At 44.0% G+C, this 25,150-nt stretch overlaps 1 long non-coding RNA gene and 1 other non-coding gene across 2 annotated transcripts in view; both read left to right on the plus strand.

The window, feature by feature from the left end:
* Positions 1–25,150, plus strand: part of LOC140189110 (uncharacterized) — a 592,538-nt gene that overhangs the window by 219,695 nt on the left and 347,693 nt on the right. The window lies entirely within an intron of this gene.
* Positions 19,747–19,818, plus strand: trnaq-cug (transfer RNA glutamine (anticodon CUG)). Its single transcript has one exon. It is a non-coding gene; the product is annotated as a tRNA-Gln (tRNA).

Here is a 25,150-nt window from a genome sequence, read left to right on the forward strand (position 1 = left end):
TTCCCGCGATTAACAGCAGCCCTTTAAATGTCCGTACTCTGAATGGTGTTCCAGATGCTGTGTCTCTGTATAATTGAAAAAACAATTTCTGTACTGATGGATTCGGGTCTCCTCGCTATAAACCTTGCTTGCTTAACCAAAGTTTTGGAACATGCTGTATGGTTGCCAGCAAGCATTTTGGAATTGACGTCCTCGCTCAGCTGAATCACGTTGACTGTCAGAGGGCGACAAAACCTTACCATTCCGATAAAATGCTTCCTTCTATTTTAAACTACTATATTGATTAACGTTACCTTTCATTTCACTGAACTTTACACACTCACTAATATTTTGATATCTTTCTTTTTATCTAGTTTTAGAATCGGTGTGAAACAGGAAGATGTATAGTCAGACAGTGCAGTGGGGATGTGGAACACATTGACAGAGCAGCCGATGTACTGTGTGGAGAAGAGGGATTGTTTGCAGTCCAGAGCTTCTGCATACTGATCCATAGTAACCATCTGTAATCAATCCCCATCTTTCCTCGTGTAGGTTCTTATGAATTCGGGGTGTTCATTGGAAATTCTGTCGGCTGATTCACTCTGGTCACTTTTAACATTCGACTGATCATCTGCCACCAACATGGACTGAACTGCGTTCCTATTGAGCCGCACATCTTCAGCGTTCCTAATCGTGGGGCTCCGTCAGTGTGTGAAGAAATGAGATAATTCCGGAGAGTATCGGCCCACAATGCTTCAGGTCTCCTCAGCGGACAAGTCCAGTGACCACTTGCCGCGTTCCCTCGTTCACTAAGGATATCCTTCTTTCAGTACGGGCCCCTACGTGCAGGCAGGAGAACGAGGTCGTTTGGATCTCCCTTTCTCAGAGGCACTAGAGGTAAAATCTATTAACGAGAGAGAATTCAAAATTCATCGCACCTTTATTATCAAAGAAGGTATAAATTATACACCTTGAGATTTGTCTGCTCATAAGCAGCCACAAGTCAAGAAACTCGAATAATCCAATTTTAAACAGACCAAAATCCAATGTGCAGAGAAAGAGAGCGAAAGAAACACACATCGTGTAAACAAGAGTAGCAAGCAAACAGCATTCCGAGTCAGACTGGATAACAGATCCGCTCCCGGAGCATCCGGAGTAGGCCCGAAGACTCAGTCCTCGGTTTTTACACCCACGACGCAGAAAAGCACAACAGCAGGATCAGCCGAGATCTATTTCATTGTGTTATTTATTAAATAGATTTATTAAATTACATCAACGGGCTGAGAAGTTAACGAGACCTCGGGATTGATTAAATTAAATCACCTAGGTGTGAATGAAACAATCGTAAGTTGCAAAATACCGACAGGAGGAAATAGTGTCCTTTGGCTCATTTCGGCTCTCTGTTGTTCGACCCATTGATGTTTGTCCCGAAGAACAGCCCAGAGACAAAGAGAGAGGACGCAGAAGAGACACAATGGAAGATAAACAGAATGTGTGACAGCAGGGCTACTGAAATCGTGTTGATAGATAATACAAAACACATTCATTGCTGACATGCCTGGAACGAGGTCTCCGAATGGGTCGGAGCACAGAGATAAGGACAGGATGGGGCCGGGGGTAGGAAAAATGGAAAAGAAAACAGAGAGACACGGGCGGAGAGATAGGCGCGAAATAAATCAACGAAGATCAGTTATTATTGGAAACGATGTGATGTCAGCAGAACACCGATAAGTAAAGATAAAAGATTGGAAGCGTCCACAACGGAGCATCGCAACACCACGTTCAGCCAATAGCAGAGTGGCGCAGCGGGAGTGTGTTGGGCCCATGGTCATCCATTCGGTCGAGACCATCGGTTCCTCCGTGACTCCCTGGTGCACACGTCCCTCCCCACGGATCTCCCACCTGGCACTTATCCCTGTAAGCGTAAGTGCTACACCTGCCCCTACACCTCCTCTCTTGCCACCATTCAGGGCCCCAAACGTTACGTCCAAGTGAGGCAACATTTCACTTGTGAGTCTGTTGGGGTCATCTATTGCATCCGGTGCTCGCGGTGCGGCCTCCTCTACATCGGTGAAACCGTCGCAAATTTCGGGACCACTTCATCGAGCACCTCCGCTCCGTCCGCCAGAACAGATAGGATCTCCCAGTAGCCACCCACTTCAACTCTGCTTCCCACTCCCTTTCAGATATATCCATACATGGCCTCCTCTACTGCCATTATGAGGCTAAACTCAGGTTGGAGAAGCAACACCTCATATACCGTCTAGGTAGTCTCCAGCCCCTTGGTATGAACATAGAATTCTCCAACTTCCCGTAATTCCCTCCCGCTCCATTTCCCTAACCCTATGTCACTCTGCCCCCCTCCCCCAGCTGCCTACACCTTCCCGCATGGTCCCGCCTCCTTCTACTACCCAATGAGTTTTCCTCTATTCTTTCTTCACCTTTCCAGCCTATCACCTCCCTGCATCCCTTCCCCCACCCCTTTATCTTTCCCCTTACTGGTTTTTCACCTGGAACCTACCAGCCTTTTCCTTCCCTCCCTCCCGCACCTTCTTTATAGGGCTTCTGCACCTTCCCCCTACAGTCCTGACGAAGGGTTCTGGCCCGAAACTTCGACTCATCGTTTCCACGGATGCTGCCCGACCTGCTGAGTTCCCCCAGCGTGTTGTGAGTGTTGCTTTGACCCCAGCATCTGCAGATTATTTTGTGTTTACCATCTATGACTTGTCTAATTTACCGAGGATTCGAGAATCGTAACTTCTGCGCACTCTGTAAACGGACTGAAGCGTTGAATGCAGGGGATATTCATAAGGATTTTGCCTGAGATGGAGAGTTCCGGTGTAAACCGAGACTGGATAGAGTGCGGTTGTGTCCATGGAGTGCTGGAGGTGATGAAGACCTTTGAAGGTCATATCAAATTAGCCGGGGCCTATCTGAATGCTGGTAAAATGTCCTGGCGTGTGTAAACCTAGACAGCATCAGATTAGGAATTTCATGAAGACGGTGTTTGGAAACTGGAACCCATGCCGGAGGCAGATATACGCAGAACATTAGAGAATTGTCTGGGCAAGCACCTCAACCAGCAAGGCACTGAAGGCAATAAATCAGTTCGTAAGTGAGTTGATTTTTTTTACTCTGGTGAGATTGGTTCTTGATTGTCAGCATGAACGTGGTGGGTCGAAAGGCCTGTTTCAGGGTGGCATGAGTCTGTGATTCTATCTTACATTTGTTAATCACAATAAAGGAGGGTTTAATTTAATCGTGTGCTGGAGAGAGGGTGTGGAGAGGGATCCCACAGGGACAGGCAGATTGAGTGGTGTGTAGAATGACACACTCAGGGTAAACAGATCATCTGACAGGTTTGGATGCGTTTTAGTTTGTTGTGGGAGTCTGGGTTATAGTGACAGCAGGAAGCTGCACTGGCCGGTTCATCGAGAAAATCTGAAAGATAGGAAACCCACCCTTGATCGACTGGCCAGCCCAGGGTGAATAATAATTTTATACTCAATCATGGATATAAACAATTTCGGGAACTCGTGCGCGATTTAGCAGGTTTGACCAGTCGGCCGAAAGAAGTCTGCGCAGATCGGTTTCTATGAAGAGTTTACGTCTGATAGTTTCGATGGAAGATGAAAACTCTGCTAACTGCGATGTTTGGAAATCAGACCTGCGTCAATTTTCTGTAAGAGCGCTATGTTCATCATTATATCACCATTGTCCCATCATTCTGCAGGAGGCTTGGGTCCTGAATTGTCTCCAGGGGTGCATGACTGTGGCTCGAGCTGCTTTCTGAGTCTGGTCACTCTGACTCCTGACTGTGCTGCAGTTCCTGTTATGTCCAGTTGATGGCACGATCTTCCTACGGACCGGAGAGAGAAAACTCCCAGTAATTGGCACGGAATCGGACTGAAGTGAGAATGATACCTTCAAAATTCGAAGAACTACACATCGTTTCCTCTCTGTCGCATTACTTTTCAACAAGACGGAGTTGAGTTCGAACGAGAGTACTTCCTTTCGCTAATCCTTGAACACAACGGTGACTGAATCGCTGGAGGAAACTGAGACACCTCTGTGGGAATGACACTGACCCCAATATTGCACTCAAAAAACAACAAGGTAATACTATCCACCGTCTTGTGCTTTTATTTGTGCTTGAAATAACATATTGCAATTACTCATTAGTATAGTGGTTAGTATCCCCGCCTGTCACGCGGGAGACCGGGGTTCAATTCCACGACGGGGAGATGCTGCTTTTACTGCTCAACTTCAATAGGAATATTGGACAGGAAAAGTGGAAAAATAATTTGGCATTGAAGTGATCAGTTCAGCGGTCATTGGGAAGGTGGAATCTCTTGCTGCTGTGAGCTCGGAATGGTAGAATCTTCCAAGAAGAAGGACACGTTGTGTTCAGACTGCTTCTTCGAATCTCCCTGGGAGAATCTGTATTTCGCAGCGTTCGTTGTTACACTCAGCGGCTGAGTCCATCACTCCGAGCACACTAAACCGTAGCTTTAATTGTCAGCTATCAACTCCCGCATTTTCGCACCACTTTAGCAAAGTAACTAACCAACATTGACTGTCATTTGCATCCTCATCTTGTTTTCCTACGAAAAATGACTCCAGTCCCCTGCTGTGCAAAGGGAAATCAAACTTTACAAAGACCTTTCTTGCCGAGGTTGATTGCACATTCTCTGTGAACTTTCCCTGCCAAGGCGCTACGTTAACTTGACTTGCTATAGCTCCTCCCACTTCCCTTTCGTTCTGTAAAGGACAACATGGATTGTGGGTGCAGTTGAATTACCCAGAGAATTCAGGTCTCCTCAGTGATCCTGTCATCGACTATCCTGAAGAGGAGGGTTGCTGAACAACAACGTAGGCAGACATTCTTTGGGCATCACTCCACATAGTGCTCTCAGGCAAGAAATTAAAACAAGGTTTAATATCAGCAACTGGAGTTGCACAAATTTCCTAGCAGGGATTGAAGCCAATTGTAGGTCCCAAAGGTGATAATAGAGCCGTATGTATCTTCGGATCAAACTTCTTACCCTTAACAGCGTCTAACGGGATCCACACGGCTGAAGTTGGTGATGTTCTCAGATATATCAAGGATGTTTGTCCATTATTGCAGGCCAATGATGGCACAGCTCTCTTCGCTTTCAGCCAACAGAACGTTTAATGCTGCTCAGTCTTGAGAGGCAACTTTGCAGCTTGCTGCCATTTTGTGATAATGTCATTGGTGTTCAGACTTATATCCGCACTGTGGCTGCGTCGTTAGCCAATTACTGCAACTCTGGGGCCATACCGATGCTCTCACGAGTCAGTCTGGTGGGTCCCCAGAACAGGAACGCTACAATCCAGTAACGCTGCTCAGTCTCCTTCAGCCTTCAACGCTGGCAGATGGTATGTATTTGGTACTACCTTCGCCAAATTGTAATAACCCCCTGACAGCGTTTGTTCAGACCAGAGACACCATTTAAATAGAAAGGGAATACTCTGGGACAATAAGTGCAGTCGGCTTGCCAGCCGATTCTGTAAGTGCCATTAACAGAAGGTGTGATATCACTGGTGACATAGTTATTGTTACCTAAGTCTGATCCCATCACCCTGTAGTTGCAGTAACAGACTTCACCCTTATCCTCATGAAGCAGCTTCAGAGCTGAGAATTCATACAGTCCATTATAAGAAATCTATTGCCATCGTTCAAAGCAGTTCCATTGGCAAGTGTGATTTCTCCGGGCAGTTCAGCCCAATGCTCCCTTCACAGCTCTAACATTGTTACCACAGTGAAAAACAGAATCAAACTTTCCCGAACCTCGTCACCTCCATTTGGCCTTCGGCCCGGCGCTGACATCGATCGAAGCTTGTGATCTCCTCGCTGTCAGCGAACGATCCGTCACCTTGCCACGTTTCTGCCACGTCGAATAGTCTTCAATTCCAATGGGAAGTTACAAACTATTACTTGTGATAATCAACCCACACAAATTGCTGGAAGAACTCAGCAGGCCAGACCGCATTTATGGAAGAAGAACTTTTTTTTCCCCATAGATGCTGCCTGGCCTGAGGAGTTCCTCCAGCATTTTGTATTTGTTGCTCGAATTTCCAGAATCTACAGATTTTCTCTTGTTTGCCAATTGCGATAATCGTTTGTCAGAAAAAGTGTGATGAGCAAAGCAGCAAAGAACCTCATGATACCAACCAACCCACCCCACCCCACACACACTTTCAGTGAAGCCATCTCTTTTGTACAGCTCACCCTTGCATCACATGAAGTCACGGAGATCCGCTAAATGCAAGCAGGCATTTTCCATGCTGAGCTCATTGACGTCATTAACTTTGCCTCCAACTTTCACCGTGCCCTCAAATTTACCCGGTCCACTTCCGACACCTCACTCTCCTTTCTTGACCTTTCTGTCTCTGTCGTTGGAGACAGCTTATGTACTGATGTCTACTATTAGCCTACAGACTCTCATAGCTACCTGGACAATTCCTCTTCCCAACCTGTCTCTTGCAAAAATGCCACCCCCTTCTCGCAATTCTTCCGTCTCCGCCACATCTGCTCTGAACATTAGGCTCTTCACACCAGGACGAAGGAAATGTTTTCTTTTTTTAAAGAAAGGGGCTTCCCTTCCTCCACCATCAACTCTGCTCTCAAACGCATCTCTCCCAATTCACACAATCTGCTGTCACCCCATCCTCCCGCCACCCCACTAGGGATAGGGTTCCCCTTGTGCTCATCTACTGCCCCACCAGCCTCCGGGTCCAACACATAATTCTCCGTAACTTTCACCACCTCCAAATGGATCCCACCACCAAGCACATTTTTCCCTCCCCCCACCCCACTTTCTGCTTTCCGCAGGGGTAGTTTCCTACGCGATTCCCTTGTCCAGTCGTCCCCCCCCCGCCCATCTCTTCTCACTGATCTCCCTCCCAGCACTTACCCTTGTAAGCGGAGCAAGTAATACACCTGCCCTTACACTTCCTCCGTCATCACCATTCAGGGCCTCCGACAGTCCTTCAGGGTGAGGCGACACTTCACCTGTCAGTCGGCTGGGATGATATACTGCGTCCGGTGCTCCTGGTCTGGCCTTCTATATATTTTTGAGACCCGTCGCAGACTGGGAGACCATTTCTCTGAACACCTATGCTCTGTCCGCCAGAGAAAGCAGGATCTCCAAGTGGCCACACATTTTAATTTCACGTCTCATTCTCATTCTGATATGTCTATCCACGGTCTCCTCTACTGTCAAGGTGAAGCCACACTCAGGTTGGAGGAACAACACCTTATATTCCGTCTCGGTAGCCTCCAACCTGATGGCATGAACATTGACTTCTCTAACTTCCGTTAGAAGCCATTGAAACCATAGAAACATTACAGCACAGAAACAGGCATTTTGGTCCTTCTTGGCTGTGCCGAACCATTTTTCTGCCTAGTCTCACTAAACTGCATCTGGACCATATCCCTCCATACAACTCTCATCCATGTACCTGTCCAAGTTTTTCTTAAATTTACCATTTCGTCTGGCAGCTCATTCCACAGTCACACCACTCTCTGTGCGAAGATGCCCCCGCCCAATGTTCCCTTTAAATTCTCCCCCCTGCACCCTTAACAGATGTTCTCTGTTTTTGCTTCTCTCTTAGCCTCATTGGAAAAAGCCTGCGTGTATTCACTCTATCTATACCCATGATAATTTTATATACCTCTATCAAATCTCCTCTCATTCTTCTACGCTCCTAGGACTAAAGTCCTAACCTATTCAACCTTTCTCTGTAACTCAGTTTCTCAAGTCCCGGCAACAACCTTGTAAACCTTCTCTGCACTCGTTCAACCTTATTAATATCCTTCCAGTACTCAGGTGACCAAAACTGCACACAATACACCAAATTCGGCCTCACCAATGTCTTATACAACCTCACCATAACTACTATACTCAATACTTTGATTAATAAAGGCCAAAGTACCAAAAGCTCTCTTTACGACCCTATCTGCCTGTGACGCAACTTTTAGGGGATTTTGTATCTCTATTCCAAGATCCCTCTCTTCTACTGCAATCCTCAGTGCCCTACCAATTACTTTGTATGTCTACCTTGGTTTGTCTTTACAAAGTGCAATACCTCACACTTGTCTGTATTAAACTCCATCTGCCATTTTCAGACCATGTTTCCAGTTGGTCCAAATCCCTCTGCAAACTTTGAAAACCTTCCTCACTGTCCACTATTCCTCCAATCTTTGTATCATCAGCAAATTTGTTGATCCAATTTACCACATTATCATCCAGATCATTGATATAGATGACAAATTACAATGGACCCAGCACTGATCCCTGTGGCACCCCACTAGTCACAGGCCTCCACTCAGTAAAGCAATCCTCCCCTACCACTCTCTGGCTTGTGTCTAATCCAATTTACTACCTCACCATGTATACCTAGAGACTGAATCTTCCTAACTAACGTCCCATGCGGGACCTTGTCAAAGGCCTTACTGACGTCCATATAGACAACATCCACTGCCTTCCCTACGTCCACTTTCCTGGTAAACTCCTCGAAAAAATCTAATACATTTTTTAAAAATGACCTACCACTCATAAAGCCATGTTGCCTCTCCTAATAAGTCCCTGTCCATCCAAATACTTGTAGATCATATCTCTTAGTACTCCTTCCAATAAATTACTTAATACCAATGTCAAATTTACTGGCTTATAATTTCCCGGATTACTTGTTGAGCCCTTTTTAAATAAGGGAACAATATGAGCTATCCTCCAATCCTCCGGCACTTCACCCGTGGATACTGACATTTAAAATATATCTGCCAGGCATCTGCAATTTCAATACTAGTCTCCTTCAAGGTCCGAGGGAATACCCTGTCAACTCCTGGGGATTTATCTACTCTGCTTTGTCTCAAGATAGCAAGCACCTCCTCCTCTTCAATTTATATAGGTTCTATGACCTCACTACTTGTTTGCCTTATTTCTATTGACTCCATGCCAGTTTTCTTAGTAAATACAGACGCAAAAAATAACTATTTAGGATTTCCCAAATTTCTTTTGGTTCCAGACATAGCCCACTACTCTGATCTTCAAGAGGACCAATTTTATCCCTTGTTATCCTTTTGCTCTTTATATACCTGTCGACTCTCTTTGGATCATCCTTTACCTTGACTGCCAAAACAACCTCATGACTTCGTGCCACTCCTGCCCTGCTTACCCCATCCCTTATTTATTTTTATTCTCCTCCTTTTTTTCTTCTCTCTCTGTCCCTCTCACAATCACACCTTGTCTGCTCTCCATCTTCCTCTGGGCTCCGCTCCCCCTTTCATTCTCCCTAGGCCTCCTGTCCTATGATCTTCCCTCTTCTCCGACTCTGTATCCGTTTTGCCAATCAACTTTCCAGCTCTAAGCTTCATCCCTCCCCCTCCTGTCTTCTTCTATCATTTCGGATCTCCCCTTCCCCCTCTCACTTTCAAATCTCTTATTATCTCTTCTTTCAGTTAGTCCTGACGAAAGGGCCCGGCTAGAAACGTTGACTACACTTCTTCCTAGAGACGCTGCTGCGTTCCACCAGCATTTTCTGTGTGTTACTTGAATTACCAGTATCTGCAAATTTTCTCGTGGTTGCATTTTTCATGCGGGTTGAGAGGGACTACAACCAGAGGTCATGAGTTAAGGGTGAAAGGTGACTGTTTAAGGAGAGCTGGAAAGGAAAAATCGTCAGTCAGATGGTTATGAGAATGTCTGAACAAGCTGCCAGCACAAGTGGTGCATGCAAGTTTGATTTCAACGTTTAAGAGAAGTTCGAATACATTCGTGCATGATGGGGGTATGGAGGGATATGGTCCCAGTGCAGGTCGCTGTGAGTAGGTAGATTAAATGATTTGGCACAGAATTTTTGGACCGAATACCCTGTTTCTGTGCTGTACGTTTCTATGATTCCATGAATCTATGATCCAGAATCCTGAAACCTGGCCCTGCACCAGCTCCTCGGTCACACATTCATCTGCTCGAACTTTCTGTTCCTAACCCCACTACCACACGGTACCAGGAGTAACCCGGAGATTACAACCCTTCAGGTCCTCCTCTTCACCTTCTTCCCTAACTCTCTATATTCACCGTGTGGGACATCACCCCTTTTCTACCTGTCCATTGGTTCCGACGCAAGCCACCACCAATGGCTGAATCAACACTGGCCCGCTGTTCTATAGCTGCTCTGAGACGTCCCTGACCCTGGCACCAGGGAGAGGACACTCCGGTTTAAGCTGGCGCTGGTGAAGCACAGAGATGACTTATCGGTATCAAACAAAATCACAAACTACTTTATGAATCACACATTTTCAAGTAAACGATCACTGCAATCAATAGCCTATTGCTTTCCTATCGGAGCTGAGCTTTCCAACCGCCTGTACAACCTGGCATTTTTGCGGTGTAAACTGAAGAATTAAAGATGCAGGACGGTTGTGCGTGACGTGCCCGGGCCGGAGAGTGGGGAATGAGATAATGTTTGGTCATTGCTGGAGCAGACTGAGAGCTGATTCGATGTGACAGAACTGAGGCGAGGAAAGCGGACACAACGCAGAGTAGAGTTGACTGGGCCCGGGCCCAGGCCTGCGAGCGAGAAAACACCTGAGGTTTGATCGATTTAAATGCCAGGTCAGGGAGTCGGGGCCGGAGGCAAGGGACTGGCCGGTTCAGCTGGCTGCTCATCGACGTTTACTCGTCTCTCCACTTAACCGAGGCTCTGGCCTGCAACTAACGGGCTGCTCGGCTGCAGTGATGACTGGCTTCACAGCCCTCGACCCACTGTCTCACTCTCGTGAACTTCAGGTGTCTGATCGTTTTTGTTGTTTGCACGATTTGTTTTTATTTTCCTGCACTCTGCATATTTGATGGTCTTTTTTTTAATGCGTTCCATTGGCAGTATCCGTTTTCTAGCTGCCCGTATGGAGGGAAATTTCCAGATTATGTATGATATATATACTTTGATTATAAATGTACTTTGAACTCTGAACAGCATAATTTTGCGGATAGTGGACCGCAATCGAGTTACTCAGTGCTGTCACCTGCTTCTTAACCAGCCAGACTCAGAGACAGTCTCAGCTCCTCAGCTTCTCCCTCCCCTATTTATTTTCAGCCAGTAACTCTCATACCAACCACTAGACGCACTGTTCTTTTCCGATAGAGTTAACATTATCAGCGAGGAATCAGTTCGTATCAATAATTCGGTGTTAACATTATCCTAGTACGGGGCTCTCCCGAATCGACGTCTGTTTCTTTCCTCTCACAGACGATCCTCCAGTTGATTATTTTGGTTCTGGTGAGGTCATGGCTGGACGAATCTGCGTGGATAACTTCTCTCACGTCAACTCTGAACAACCTATATGCTCACTATCACTGGTCTCTAACTCGTGCCTTCAGTATTATTTATTTGTATTTGCAGAGATTGTTGTCTTTTGCTCCTTGATTGTTTCTCAGTCGTTGTATGTTTTGCGTGATATTTCTTTGTTCTACTGTGTATAATTGCAAGAAAATGAATCTCAAGGTGGTAGTGGTGACATATATTCATTGTACTTTGATAATGCATTGACTTTGAACTTTGTGTATTGCATGCTGTTCTGGTTTCCTCTCTTGAGGAAAACTATTGTTTCCTTGGTGTTGCAGAGCAGGATGACCATATTGATGGCGAGTTTGTCAATGAGCAGGGGTTGAATTGACTGCGATTATGCATGCTGAAATTCAGAAGAATGAGAGGGAACTTTAGAGAAACATATAGAATTGTGAAAGGGATAGACGAGATAGAGACAGTAATGTTCCTTCTTCTAAACTAAAACTAGGGGTCATAACATCAATATTTGGAGGAATAGATTTAGGATGGAGTTGATAGGAAACTGGACATAAAATGGAGTAGTGTATTTGTGATGTTCTCTGTGCAAGGAATGAGTGGAAGCTAACTTATTAAAGACATTTTCAAGAAATATACCAGGAAATTTGACGAAGGAAAGGCAGTTGATGTTGTCTACATGGACGTTAGCAAGCCCTTTGACAAGGGCCCGCATGGGTTGTTGTTCAAGAATGTTCAGTTGTATGGCATTCAAGGTGTGTCAGTGAAATGCATTACAGTTTGATTTTGCTGACTAAGCCAGAGAATGATATTAGATGCTGCCTCTATGACTGGAGGCTTGTGACGAATGGAAGGATGCAGGAATTGGTGCTGGCGTTGTTGTTGTTTGTAAGAAATATCAATGATCTGGATTATAATGTGCTAAATCTGATCAACAAGTTTGCGGATGAAACCAAGACTGGGGCAAAGTGGACAGCAAGAAAGGTTATCAAAGCTTACAATGTCGACGGGTACGGATGTAAACATACCAGATTGAATTTAATGCAGACAGGTATGAAGTGTTTGGGAGGACAAACATGCCGAGAACTTGTTGAGTGAGCAGTGGGACACTGCGAAGAATTGTAGAACGGAGGCATCTGGGAATACAGATCCATAATTCCTTCACAAGGTATTGAGTGCTTTATAGAAAGCTTTTGATACAGAAGCCTTCATAAATCAAAGTAAGGAAGTTGGGGTGTTGTGTTGAATTTGTGTAAGACATTCGTGACGCCTAATTTAAGGTATTGTGTCCTGTACAGGTCACATATCTGGAGGAAAGTTATCAGTAAGATTGAAAGAGTGCAGACAAAATTTACAAGCATGATGCCAGGAATTCAGGACGTCAGTTGTAGGGAAAAGTTGAATGGGTCGGAGCTTTATTCCCTAGAGGACAGGAGAACAAGAAGAGATTTGATGGAGGCGATCCTTCCAGACTCTGTGGAAATATAGGGAAGAAAGACGGTAACGACGGGTTCTCCCCTATATTTCCGTGGATTCTGGAAGGATCTCCAGGATGCTGAAGAAAATTCAGATTAATACCACCCACAAATCGATAAGGAAGCACAAGTCACAGCTTATGATGGTCAAAGGTGACTGACTCATGTCGGCTGGCGTTTACAGGATTCGCGATGAATATGGAACAACATATATTGACCAGGTGGGTCGCATGGTGGAAACCTGCATCAAGGAGCACAGGAGGTGTATCGGCCTGAGTTACCCAGGGAAATTAGCAGTAGTGGAACACTGCAATCGCAATAGCCATGGGATTGAGTTCGACAGGACAAAACGACTGTTCTGCGCAAATGGTTTGTCCGATTTGTAAAGGATGCCATTGATATAGAACGAGAAGAAGAAGAAGAAAAAGAAAAACAAAGGCGAACTTCGCGCTCTAAGTAAGAACTGGAAGTCGATTGTAATGTAGGAGAGATAAAACCTGATAGGACGAGGACTAACCAATCAGGAAGGGCTGATCACCAATGTATAAATACCGTACTATCAGATTAGATATGCCCAGGCGTCATGCCTAAAGACGATAGAAGAGTTTGCCATCGATACATCAGCTTTAATTGATACCTGTACCCCATGTACCCGCTGGAATGATGAGATATTTATTCGACATAAAACTCTTATTAATATACTGTACTTATATTAATGTCATTATTAACAATATCCTTTATCTTAGTTGCCACTGATAATTTGTGATGTAGGTTGCCCTTTTGATATTCGCTGTTCTTGCCTTGCAACATATTTTTTTTTCAATTAATCACTCAATACACCTTGACCTTCAGAGTTCCCTGGATGTGTTGTCCCTGTCCATCTTACATACAGGCATACGGTGATGCTGAACTCTCAGTCCTTAACGCTGAAGTGAATCAATGTAGGTTTATCTGCAGATGCAGTGCCTGAAAAATGTATTCAGCCTCACAACAATTTTCACATTTACAGTCTCGTTTTCTAAGCTTAAATTACATAGAAGTAGATTTTGAGCTAATCTACAAAACACTGTCCATCATGTCAAATCAAAAGAAAAAAAAAATCCATAACCTGTCAAATATTCACACAAAGTTAAAATCAAAATCTTCATTCTTAAAAAGTATTCAAGACTCCAAAAAAAGCAATCCTTAAAAAACAAACTTTTCTTATGTGCAATATACTGATTTAACTTAACAACTCATGTATTTGTTGATATTGAAAATTGGAGGATCTCCTGTTTTCAATGAATTCTGAATAATTAGTACACCTTTCTTTGGAAGGTCAAAAAGTACGATAGATATGCTACTGACCAAACCAGATTGAAGATAAAAGAACTTCCAAGACAGGTCAGGAAAATAATCATAGAGAAGCAGAAATTTTAGTGGAAGGGTACAAGATCATCCCAAACGCACTGAACATATCTCAGAATTTACTGCAGCCGAATGTAGGAAGAGTGGAAAAATATGAAGCATGAAACTACTGCCAAGTTACCGCGGTCAGGCACCCCTCTAAACATAGTCACTGGAGAAGAATAGCTCTTGTAGGTGAGGCTACTGTGACAGTAACAGTCACTCTGAGTGACTTGCAAAAGTCAGTAGCTGCATCTGGAGATTATTTTCCAGGTTCCAAGATGTCTAAGTGTTTTCACAAATAGAGTTTTTGAGGAAGAATGGCAAGGTAGAACAGTTGGCTTAAAAAAAAAACTCAAACTGTACCCTTGTCCACAAAGTCTTCATAAAACATCATTTAGAGGATACAGTAAAACTGGGTAACAAGGTATGTTGGTCGGATGAGACTAAAGTGGAACTTTGTGGCCTCAATCTAAGGTTTGTTGGTGGTGTAAATCTAATACTACACATCAGCAAGATTATACCATGTCCACTGTAAGGTATAATGGAGATAGCATCATGCTATGGAATGCACTAAAGTAATGGAAATCTAGTCAGGATTAATGGGAAAATGAATGCTCAGAAATACAGAGAGATCTTCATAAAAATCCTCGAAAGCTTAAGCTGGGGAGGAAGTTTATCTTATAGCAGAACAACCCGAAGAGCACGTCCAAATCAACCATAGAGTGGCTTCAAGTGATGAAAATTGATGTCTTTCAGTGGTCCAGTCAGAGACCTGTCGGTAAACCAATAAAACATTTCTGGCAAGACCTCAGGAGTTTTGTCCGCCGGCGCTCCCCATCTAATCCAGCACAGCTTCGGTAAGGAAGAATGGACAAGTCTTGCTTCATCAAGTTGTACAGTGCTAAGAAAAACTTAACTAAAATGATTATTGGCTCTAATATCTGCGACAGGGTGACTCAACTAGGTACTGAGCAAAGGGGTATGAATACTTTTAAACTGTTATCATTCAAGTTTTTTTAATATTTTCAGGTTTTCATGCTTCAAATTTTTCCCGAATTTATATGCTGAAATTAGAAAACAGAGAGCATATGACTCATAAATAAAGATACTGAATTAAATTGATCAAAATCCTTAGTTGTAATACCCATTTACATGAACAACGGATTGGGGGCTGAATACTTTTTCAAGGTAGTGTAACTTCTCTCTATCCACAGATCCTGTCAATGATAATGAAGTTAATGACAGTGGCCTCATTTCCAGACCAAACATATCCGTATTCCGAACTAATTTGAAACATCCTGTATTCTCTGCTGACGAGTTCCAAAGTGCTCGTCACTTCCACTTTACCCCGCCTCCTGCCCAGTATCCAGGGAGACAATTTATGTACTGCCACAGAAAGCTCTCCTGGATGCATTCAAAATATGCCATCTCTAATTGTCATACACAAAGGCAATCCGGTTAAATCTTTCAATTTAAAAAAAAAAATAAAATCTTTCAGCTCTGTTGTCAAACAAACGCCCTCTTGTTTTTAATCACCCCCTTCCTGGGGAAGCAACGAAGGTACACATTATGCATGCTACTCATGATCGTATATACATGTATCAAACCATTCCTCGATCTACATTCCAGGGCATATGCAAATTTCTTTTAATAAAGGCCCACAATTCCAGCAACAACCTGGTGAATCTATCCTGCATTCTTTTATAACTTAATACCACCATTTCTATAAAGGAATGGAGAAATTTATACAGAATACTCTCAGAGAGACCTCAGCCAAGTGTTACATAACTGCAATAAATCTTTATTGATTTATTCACTCTGTGCCCTGACTGATGAAGGCGTCCAGCTAAACCAAATCTTCATCGCATTGTCTACCCGTGACGTTGCTTTTATCGAACTATGCACTTGAACTTATAGACCCCTCTGTTCCATAACACTTGCCAATGCTCCAGCCTTTACTGTATAAATGGTACACTGGTTTCATTGCCCGAAATGCTGTACTTCACATTTACCTGTATTGAAGGCCATTTGCGATCCGTCAGTGCACACTGCTGGATGATCCCTTTGTACTTTTTTATCGCTACCTACGCTATCTACACTGCTGCTTATTTCCGTATCATTTGCAAACTATGTATGCCTTCTACTGTCACATCCAAACCATTCATAAAAAGCTCACAAAACAAATTGAATTGGATTTAATTGACTTTATTTATTGTATTCTTCACATGAGGAGTAAGACCCTTTACGTTACGTCTTTGTCTAAATGTGCAATGTGTAATTTATAGTAATTTGTAATTAGAAGAAGGATGCTTATGTGATAATGCTGTTCTTGGACTACAGTTCAGCATTCAACGCCGTTGTTCCATCTAGGCTCGACAGGAAGCTCTGACATCTCGGCCTTGACCCTGCCTTCCGCAGATGGATCCTGGACTTCCAGTCAGATCACAAGCATGTTGTAAGAGAGGGCTCCCTCATCTCAAACCCTCTGGCTCTCAATACAGGAGCCCCTCAGGGCTGCTTACTGAGTCCCATCCTTTACTCCATGTATGCCCATGACTGTATCGTCATCCACAGCTCCAATCTGCTAATTAAATTCGCCGACGACACTACATTGATTGGCCTAATCTCAAACAATAACAAGGTAGCCTACAGGGAAGAAGTCATCTGTCTGACACAGTGGTGTCAAGAAAACAAACTCTCCCTTAATGTCGCAAAAAGAAAAGAGCTGGTGCGGATTGCAGGAGGAATTGAGATGCGATAACCCCTGTTGACATCAATGGATCTGGAGTTCAGAGGGTAAACAGCTTCCAATTTCTCGGCATCCACAATCACTAAGGTCCTCACATGGTCTGTGCACACCAGCTGTGTGGTGAAAAAGGCACAACAGCACCACTTTTACATCAGACGGTAGAAGAAGTTTGGTATGGGCCCCCAAATCCTATGAACTTTTTACAAGGGCACAATTGGAAGCGTTCTTACTGGCTGCTACTGCCTGGTATGGGAATGGTACCGACCTTAATCGCAGGACTCTGCAGAGAGTGGTGCAACCCAGCACATCTGCAGTTATGAACTTCCCATGATTTAGGACATTTACAAGGGCAAGTGTGTACGAAGGGCCCGTAGGATCATTGGGACCCAAGTCTTCCCAACCACAATCTATTCCAGGGGCTACCATCTGGGAAACAATACCCCAGAATAATAGCTAAGTCCAAAAGACTCCGGGACAGCTTCTTCACCAGGGTATTAGACAGATAAACTCAGCTGATTTGAGAGTACACTCTATTACATTGACTGTTCTATTTATTATAAATTATTATAAATTAATAAGATTGCACATTGCACATTTAGATGAAGACGAAACGTAAATAATGTTGCTCCTTATGTACGTGAAGGATGTAAAAATAATGTCAATACAATTCAATTCAATTCAGTTCAGTTCAAATTCAGTTAGCAGTACTAAACCTCGTGGAGCACCTCTGTTCACAGATCTCCAGTTAGAATAACACGCTGCAGCCATTGTTTTCTGCATGGAATCTTCATGGAGTCTCTACTAAATCTCCATGGAGCCTAAATGCTCTGGGTGAGCCTACCATGAGAGGCCTTGTTGAAAGGTTTCAATTTTGATGTATACAATATCCACTGCCCGGCTCTCATTAATCAATTGTTTTACATAAAAATATTATCAGGTTAGTAAACTATAATCTCACCCACACAAAGCCATGTTGGCTACCCTGAAAAAAAAATGCCTTTACCGATGTGAGTTGATTCTATGAGTAAGAATTAATGTAAACATAATGCATGAGTCAACCATTTCCTGGATTGGTTCTATTGCACTTGTTAAACAGGGGGAAAAAAATGGCCCACCTCCAGTCCTCTGCAACAACATGTGTGTAACATACTGTAGGGTTTCACTGATAATGTAATGGTCTCTCTGTGGCAGCAATGTTTGGATTATGACTAGAGATAACGGGGTTAGGAATGTTGTTCTTTCTGGTGAGCTGAAAGAGAGATTTTCGCGGTCTTTTGGCCGGGGAGCGATAAGGAGAGAAGCCGCGAATGGAGAGATTTGGTAAACCACTGGACGACGTGGACTTGGAACTAGAGTCCGAAGGGCAGCGACGAGCAGAGGAGGCCGATGTTGGACAATCGACTTATCAGAGAGCTCCGACTGTTTCATAAGATTAGGCCTTTTTCATTTTTTTTGTTTCATTACTAACAATATAGTCAAATTAAGAATTATAAAGCTTAATAGTTTAATCACATATTGTGTTTCCTTTTTGTTTTCTATTTCGGGCTGCTGAATTGTAACAGGGCACACATCGAGCAGCATCCACCCAAACGAGATTTCTTAAGTTTGTCGGGGCCGGAGGTTATCACCCCTGATATTAAGCCACCAGTTAAAGCGAGAGTCACATGTGCAATTAAAAAGAATCTACGTAGATATCCATGACGGCCCCAGAAATCTGCTATCTTGCCTCATACATCAATAATCTCGAATGTATTCCATCCAGTCTGGTGAGAGTCCCGAAGCTCCCAGCAGCATGCTATAAACATGACATGGAATATCAGCGTATCCCCCTGATCTTTCTTTACTGCATCACTTTCAGTTTGAGGATTAATGACATGAACTATTCATTTGGTGCTTTGCCCACTTCGTCTGACACCAGGCATACGTTCCGTCTTCTGCCCCTGAGTTGTTCCATTTTCTTAACTTCTCTGTGCTGTCCCTCTGGTTTTTAATGTATGTGTGAAGTGCCTTGCTATTCTCCCAAATCTTGCAGCGCAAAATCATTCCCCCTCCCCTAGCATCATTCTGAACTAGTGATTCTCTGTTTAATTTGCATATTGCTGAATATTTATCAAGGGCCTTGTCTAATTTCAACTTCCTGAACTTTCCTTGTGGTTCCTTTTCCCTTTTGACTGAATTTGCAACATCTTTGAACCGCTCGACTGTAAATAAATCTTAGAGGTCAGATGTGAGTTTACACAATGACAGCAGCTCCCAGTCTCTACTCTCCCCATTTCATGACAAACACAGGTCTCATTAGCTTACCCTCAGTTTAGTAAATACCCCAAGATTTTTATCTGGGGATGACTGTTATCAAAATAGTCTCCCACAGAAATTCCTCAGTTGCAAGGGTCATAACCCAATAAAATGTCACTTAAATGTCTCTAATATATCTGCTTCTAACAGTACTCCTAGTTGAGAAGTCCATTTTTTTTTGTGAAAAAAAGAACCTAAGGCATCCCCCACTGCTATATATTCCTCCAATCACCTTAAAATGATACCCCCCCCCCCCCACGCCTCGTTTCTGCCACTTCCACCACAGAAAAAACATGCTCTGGCTGTCTACTCGATAAATGCCTTCTATCATCTTGTGTACCTCTTTCAAGTCACCTGTCATCCTGCTCCCTCCAAAGACAAAACTGCTCCCTTCCTCAACCTGTCCTCACAAGACATCCCCCATGAAGTTCAAAGTTCAATGTAAATTTACTGTCAAAATGTACACGTGTCATCACATACTACTGTCCCCCAATTTTCATCTTCTTTTTGTCATTCGTAGTTAATACATGTGGTTCCATGGTGTAATGGTGAGCACCCTGGACTCTGAATCCAGCGATCCGAGTTCGAGTCTCGGTGGAACCTGTTTCTTGAAAATATACACTGGGATTGTCCTTGTCAATTTTAGTCAGTCCACGACGAGAGGGCGCGTCGGTTGTGAGGCCCCACAGAAGGACTGCGTACGAGCTGTCGCTGTACAGAGTACGAGCTCCGAGATGCTGACGGAGGATATTTTCGAAATTCGAAGACTTACGTGATGACTGTAGTTTATATTGTTCTCCTTCAGATTTTTTTTTAAGTGTTTACTTTCTTGTTGGCGTCATGTTATTTTTATTCTGGGGGGGTGGGATTTGAGGTCTAATATTCTTGTTGGCGTTCACATTTGTGAGTGATCTGTTAGAGTTTATGTGCGAGGGAGTGGTGAGGGTTTGTTGTTATTGTCGTTATTTTCTGTGTAGGAGGAGCTTGGGGATTAGGGGTTTGATGCTTTAGATGCTGTGTACGGGTGGGCAATCTATTAGTTTTGTGCGATGGTGACGTTGAGAATTTGGGGTTTACGAGTTTTTTTTTTCATACGGGGTGTGGTGTCGTTTCATTCAACGACTTTCATTTCGCTTTTTTTCTGCATTTCAAGGCTATCTGGAGAAGACGAATCTCAGAGTTGTATTGTGAGTTCATTGTTAGGGTGAGTGAAATTATCCCCTCTGCTTCAAAAGCCTGAACGTTGAGGGGTATAGCTATTCCTGACCCTGTGTTGTGGGACGTGAGGCTCCTGTACCTCCTTCTTGATGGCAGCATCGAGAAGTGAGCATCACCCGGATGATGGGGTCTTTGATGATGGATGCTGCTTTCCTGTGACAGCGCTCCTTGTAGATGTGCTCAGTGGTGGAGAGGACTACGTGTTGTGGAACTTTTCACTGGTTATTCCATTCAAGGGCATTGGTGTGTCGATACCAGACCATGATACAATCCAGTCAGGAGTTTCCTCACTGTACATCTACACAAGTATGTCAATTTTATAGACGACATACTACATTTTCACATATCTGCATAGTATAGGCTGTAAATGCTGGTAAATCTTTCCAGGATGCCAACAAATTCTGTTCTTCTAAGCCCCTACATTATGAAACACAGTCAATATTGTGGAATTACAGTCACACACTACTCTGTTGTTTTTACAACTTTCTATAACCTGCCTACGTTTCTGTTCTTCTTTTTACTGCTGCTATTTCAGAAGCATTTACAAAGTGAAGCGTACAACATATCCAGGTTTCCCTTTATCAACTCTCTGTTCTATCCTGAAAGAATCCCAGTTGGAGCGAGGTGAATGAAGGTCTCCATGAACTGCAGTTCAGCGTCAAGGTTGTACAAGTCTCAAAGCTTGAAGCACTGGGGTTGTATTAGTTTTCAACGGTGGAGTACAATGTAAGGTGTGTTCAGGTCTGCGTGCACTCTAACACTGAGGAGAGTTTTATTGGTCTCTTTTCTGGTGTCGAAGGTTTAGATACTGTAAATTTCATTGTTCCTGCAGTCGACTGCTGACTGTTCTTGTGCAGTATCATGTTTATACCAGAGATACACCGTCCTTTTACTCTCCATGATAAGCTGTAGTAGTTTGTCTCCCAGCAATAATGTGTTTGGTTAGTGTTTTCCTTCTTGTCCGGCTCACTACAGTGTAGTGCTGGAATTATACTGAGTAATGAACATGCAGTCCCGAGCTGATTTGTACAGTTCTGTGTTCTTCCAGTGTTGTATGCAGCTGGTGTACACGGCGGGCGGAGGATGGACTGTGTTCGGCCATGTCTTCACAGTGTCATCTATACAGCAAATGGGCTGGTGCTGGAAATCTGCGGTCCCACAGAGTGGTGCTGGTGTTGTTGGGGTCTGTGTCCCTCCATGTTGTGCTGTGTTAATTCAGCTCAGTGGGCTTGTCATAGAACGCAGTGCGCAGTGTATTATTGTTAACTGTCACTTCTTCGCAGGCATTCACACAGCACAAAGCCAGTTAAGTATCTGTGTCATTCCGGTACTGTTCCGTGGCTATGAAGGTCTTGTATGCCCAACTACTATAAAAGTCTATCTCTTAACAACATGTTGGCAACAGTTGTAAAGGTCTGTGCCCTTACTGTACGGTGCCAGCTATTGTGCAAGTCTGTGCCCTTCCGGTACGGTGCGGGCTGCTGTAAACATCGATCTTCTCACAGTGCGGTGCCTCTTCTTGTAAAGGCCCTTACAGTAAGATGCTCATAATGTCAATAGGTCAGAGTTACACTACAATGCTTGGATTGACCAGCTCTGTGTCATCAGTGTTATGTTTTGATAAATCTCTGTACTTGTATCAGAGTCTTGTGTTGGTCTGTGTCCTCACTGACCTGTACTGTGCTCTGGCAGTTCAGTGTGTTTGGAATGCAGTGGTAATGCCGATACAGAAGTGTGTCCGTTTTACACGAATTGACCATATACATTTGGGTAGATTAGAAGTTTCCTGGAGACCACACGGAGTTTTTCAGACCTTTAGTGGGTAAGGGATCGTTGTGGAATGGGGTAGACCATTCAACCTATGAAGCCTATACCAGCTCCTGATACAACATTCTCACTGCCTCGTTCCCCAATCTCTTCCCACAGCTCAACAGGCCATTTCTCCGAAGGATCTGTCCATTTCATGTTTTATGACTCTGATTGGTTGTTCCCATCAGCGCTGCAGGCTGTGTATCCCAGATGGAAAGCACAGTCAGATTAGAAAGAATAATTTTGTCACATGTCCCTGCAATCCTCTGCCCACGAGGCTGAAGTAATTAAAAAATAAACAGTGAAAAGTATAACAGAAGAACAGCCACCCCCCAGTTCACTCTGTGTGTGTTGACCGTGAGGCCTGTTTAAACTGCATGCTTGCATGTGGTCTTTGTCCACCAACTGATTAATCCCGCAAAGGATTTACTCAGCTTAATACTCTTTGTTGGTTGAAAGACCGAACAGTATCCCCTCTTAGAATTATCACGCCTGAGAGTATCACCATACCCCTTCATGACTCACTTTCCAGCGGGTCCTTCTCCTGGGTAAGCATCAATGTAAAGTATTCATTCTGTATCTCGCTTGCTAACTCTGGATCCAGGCAAAAACTCCCGCCTTTGTCCTTGAGTGTCCCTGCCGTCTCCCTGGTGCTCTGTTGTTTTCGGTATATGTATGAAGTGTCTTGGCATTGTCTTTAACCCTCCTCACTGAAGACATATGCTGGTCACCTTTCACTCTCCTGATTTGCAGCAGGATTGGTTTCTTGTTTCCTTTATAGCCCTGTAGACCCGTCCAATTTCAACTGCTAAAACGACAATATGGCCCCTTTCATTTTATTTTAACTGAATGCAATATCTCCCATCACCGTGAGCTCCTGAATATCACCATTATTCTCTACCTTCCGCACAAAAACAGAGAAGCCTTTAGTTCTGACAGTTGGACTGTAAGTGTCTCTCACATGTCAGACATGGACTTAACCAGCAACTTCAACTCCCAGAATACTCTCTACGATTCCTGTCCAATTCTGCTGTACTTAGACTTCCGCAAATTTCCATTCATCGCCCTGCAGGTCCCGCCTTGTCCTCATCAATAACCATCTGAAAACCTCCAGAATTGTAATCCTTATATATTTCCCAATGAAAGTCCAAACATGTCATGGGTTCATTTCCCAATATTAAGTCAAGTACGTCCCTCGACCTGGTGGAGCATCAACACACTCTATCAGGAAACCTTCTTGAACACACCTAACAAATAATGTCCAACCAAGTCTGAGAGGGCAATGGGGTCTCAGTCATTTTGAGATAATTATTCAGCCACTGTAGCTACTTATTCATTTTACATCAGTCTCTAACCTGCCGACATGTCTGTTTCTTTCTCTTACTGGATATAGGGACCCTTCATGTAATGTATGCACAGTGATTGCGCCTTTCTTGTTCCTGAGTTCTGCTCACATTGTCTTACTTGATGAGCCTCTGGGATGACCTGGACCTTGTGACATTTTGTCTGATCAGTAGTGCAGCTCCCCAACCTGTTTTACCTCCCTCTGGACTGTCTGAATGATCTGAATCCTGGAATGTTGAGCTGTGCGTACTACACTTCTCTCAGCCATATCTCTGTAATGGCTGAATCACCGTGCCACGTACTAATCCAGGCTCTACGTACGTCTGCCTCAACTGATCTCCACCCTGCACTGATATAAACACGCTTCAGCCCTTCGGTGCCACCGTGCTCTTTAACGTGGCTCCCTCTGGATTTGGTTTTTGTGTTCCTCGACCTCGTGGCTACCTTCTGCTCAATGCTACTTTCAGACCTATAGCTCTGATTTCCAGCACCACTCCCAGCCCCACACCTCCGTCCATCGCTTCCACATGTTAAACTCTGCCAGGGTAGCCCCAGCAAACCTCTCTGTGTGAATATTAGTTCCTCACTGTCCTTACACCAGTCTCACTTATCCTGGAAGAGAGCCCAGTACCCGATGCCCTCCCTCCAGCACCAGATTGCTAGCCAGACATTTAACTGCACGACCTTACAATCTCTTACCTCACAAGGAAATAATCCAGAGATCACCACCCGAAGGTCCTAACTTCTGATCTTTCTGCTCAGCTCCTTAAATTCTTTTTGCAGGACTATGTCTCTCTGTTGTGCGTTCTAATGCACCACAAACTCTCGCTGTTTATCCTGCCCTTTCAGAATAGCCTGTACATTCTCAGAAACGTCCTTGGCCCTGGCATGATGGAGATAACCCACATCCTACAATCTCACTCATGTCCACAGATACTCCTGTCTGTGTACCACCACATCCCCACACCAGTGGGTGAAGTCTTTGCTGAATGTGATTCATATCCTTCCATCCCCTGTATATTCATATTCATATGCTTATCTAATAGCCTCGGCTCTGGGTATTTAATTATGGATTCTGAAACAAAGGATAAACAGCACACGTTTTAAATCAAAATACTTTATTAGAACCAGCACAGTTTAAATGCAGAAAGAACAAAAAACTGGAAAATTGATGTCTACAGTAGTAGCAGTACACAAATCAGAATAATATTTAACATCGACTAAACAAGCCCATCTCAATGTTGGAGGGGGCCAGAGATCAGAACAATGTCACGCAGCCTGTTCTTGTTCTCTCGCTCTTCTCTTTCTTTTCCCCACTTCAGCTCCAACCTAAGACAAAACTCTCTTCCCTCCTTGCAGCAAAGAAGGTGCCCGTTTCTATGCCGTTGAAATCCCCTCAGAGTAGTATATTTCCATCTTTGCAGTACGAGCTTCTCTCACTCGAACTCCTTTGACGTTCAGCCCAGACACACATGTTTATCATCACCTCAACAATTATGACGGTCCGTCTGACCCGCTCCATCTTGGATCCCCAGGCGAATCTGAGGACAGCTCGGGTGATTTC

The sequence above is a fragment of the Mobula birostris genome, chromosome 28 (genome assembly GCF_030028105.1).
Source record: "Mobula birostris isolate sMobBir1 chromosome 28, sMobBir1.hap1, whole genome shotgun sequence".
Taxonomy (NCBI): Eukaryota; Metazoa; Chordata; class Chondrichthyes; order Myliobatiformes; family Myliobatidae; genus Mobula; species Mobula birostris.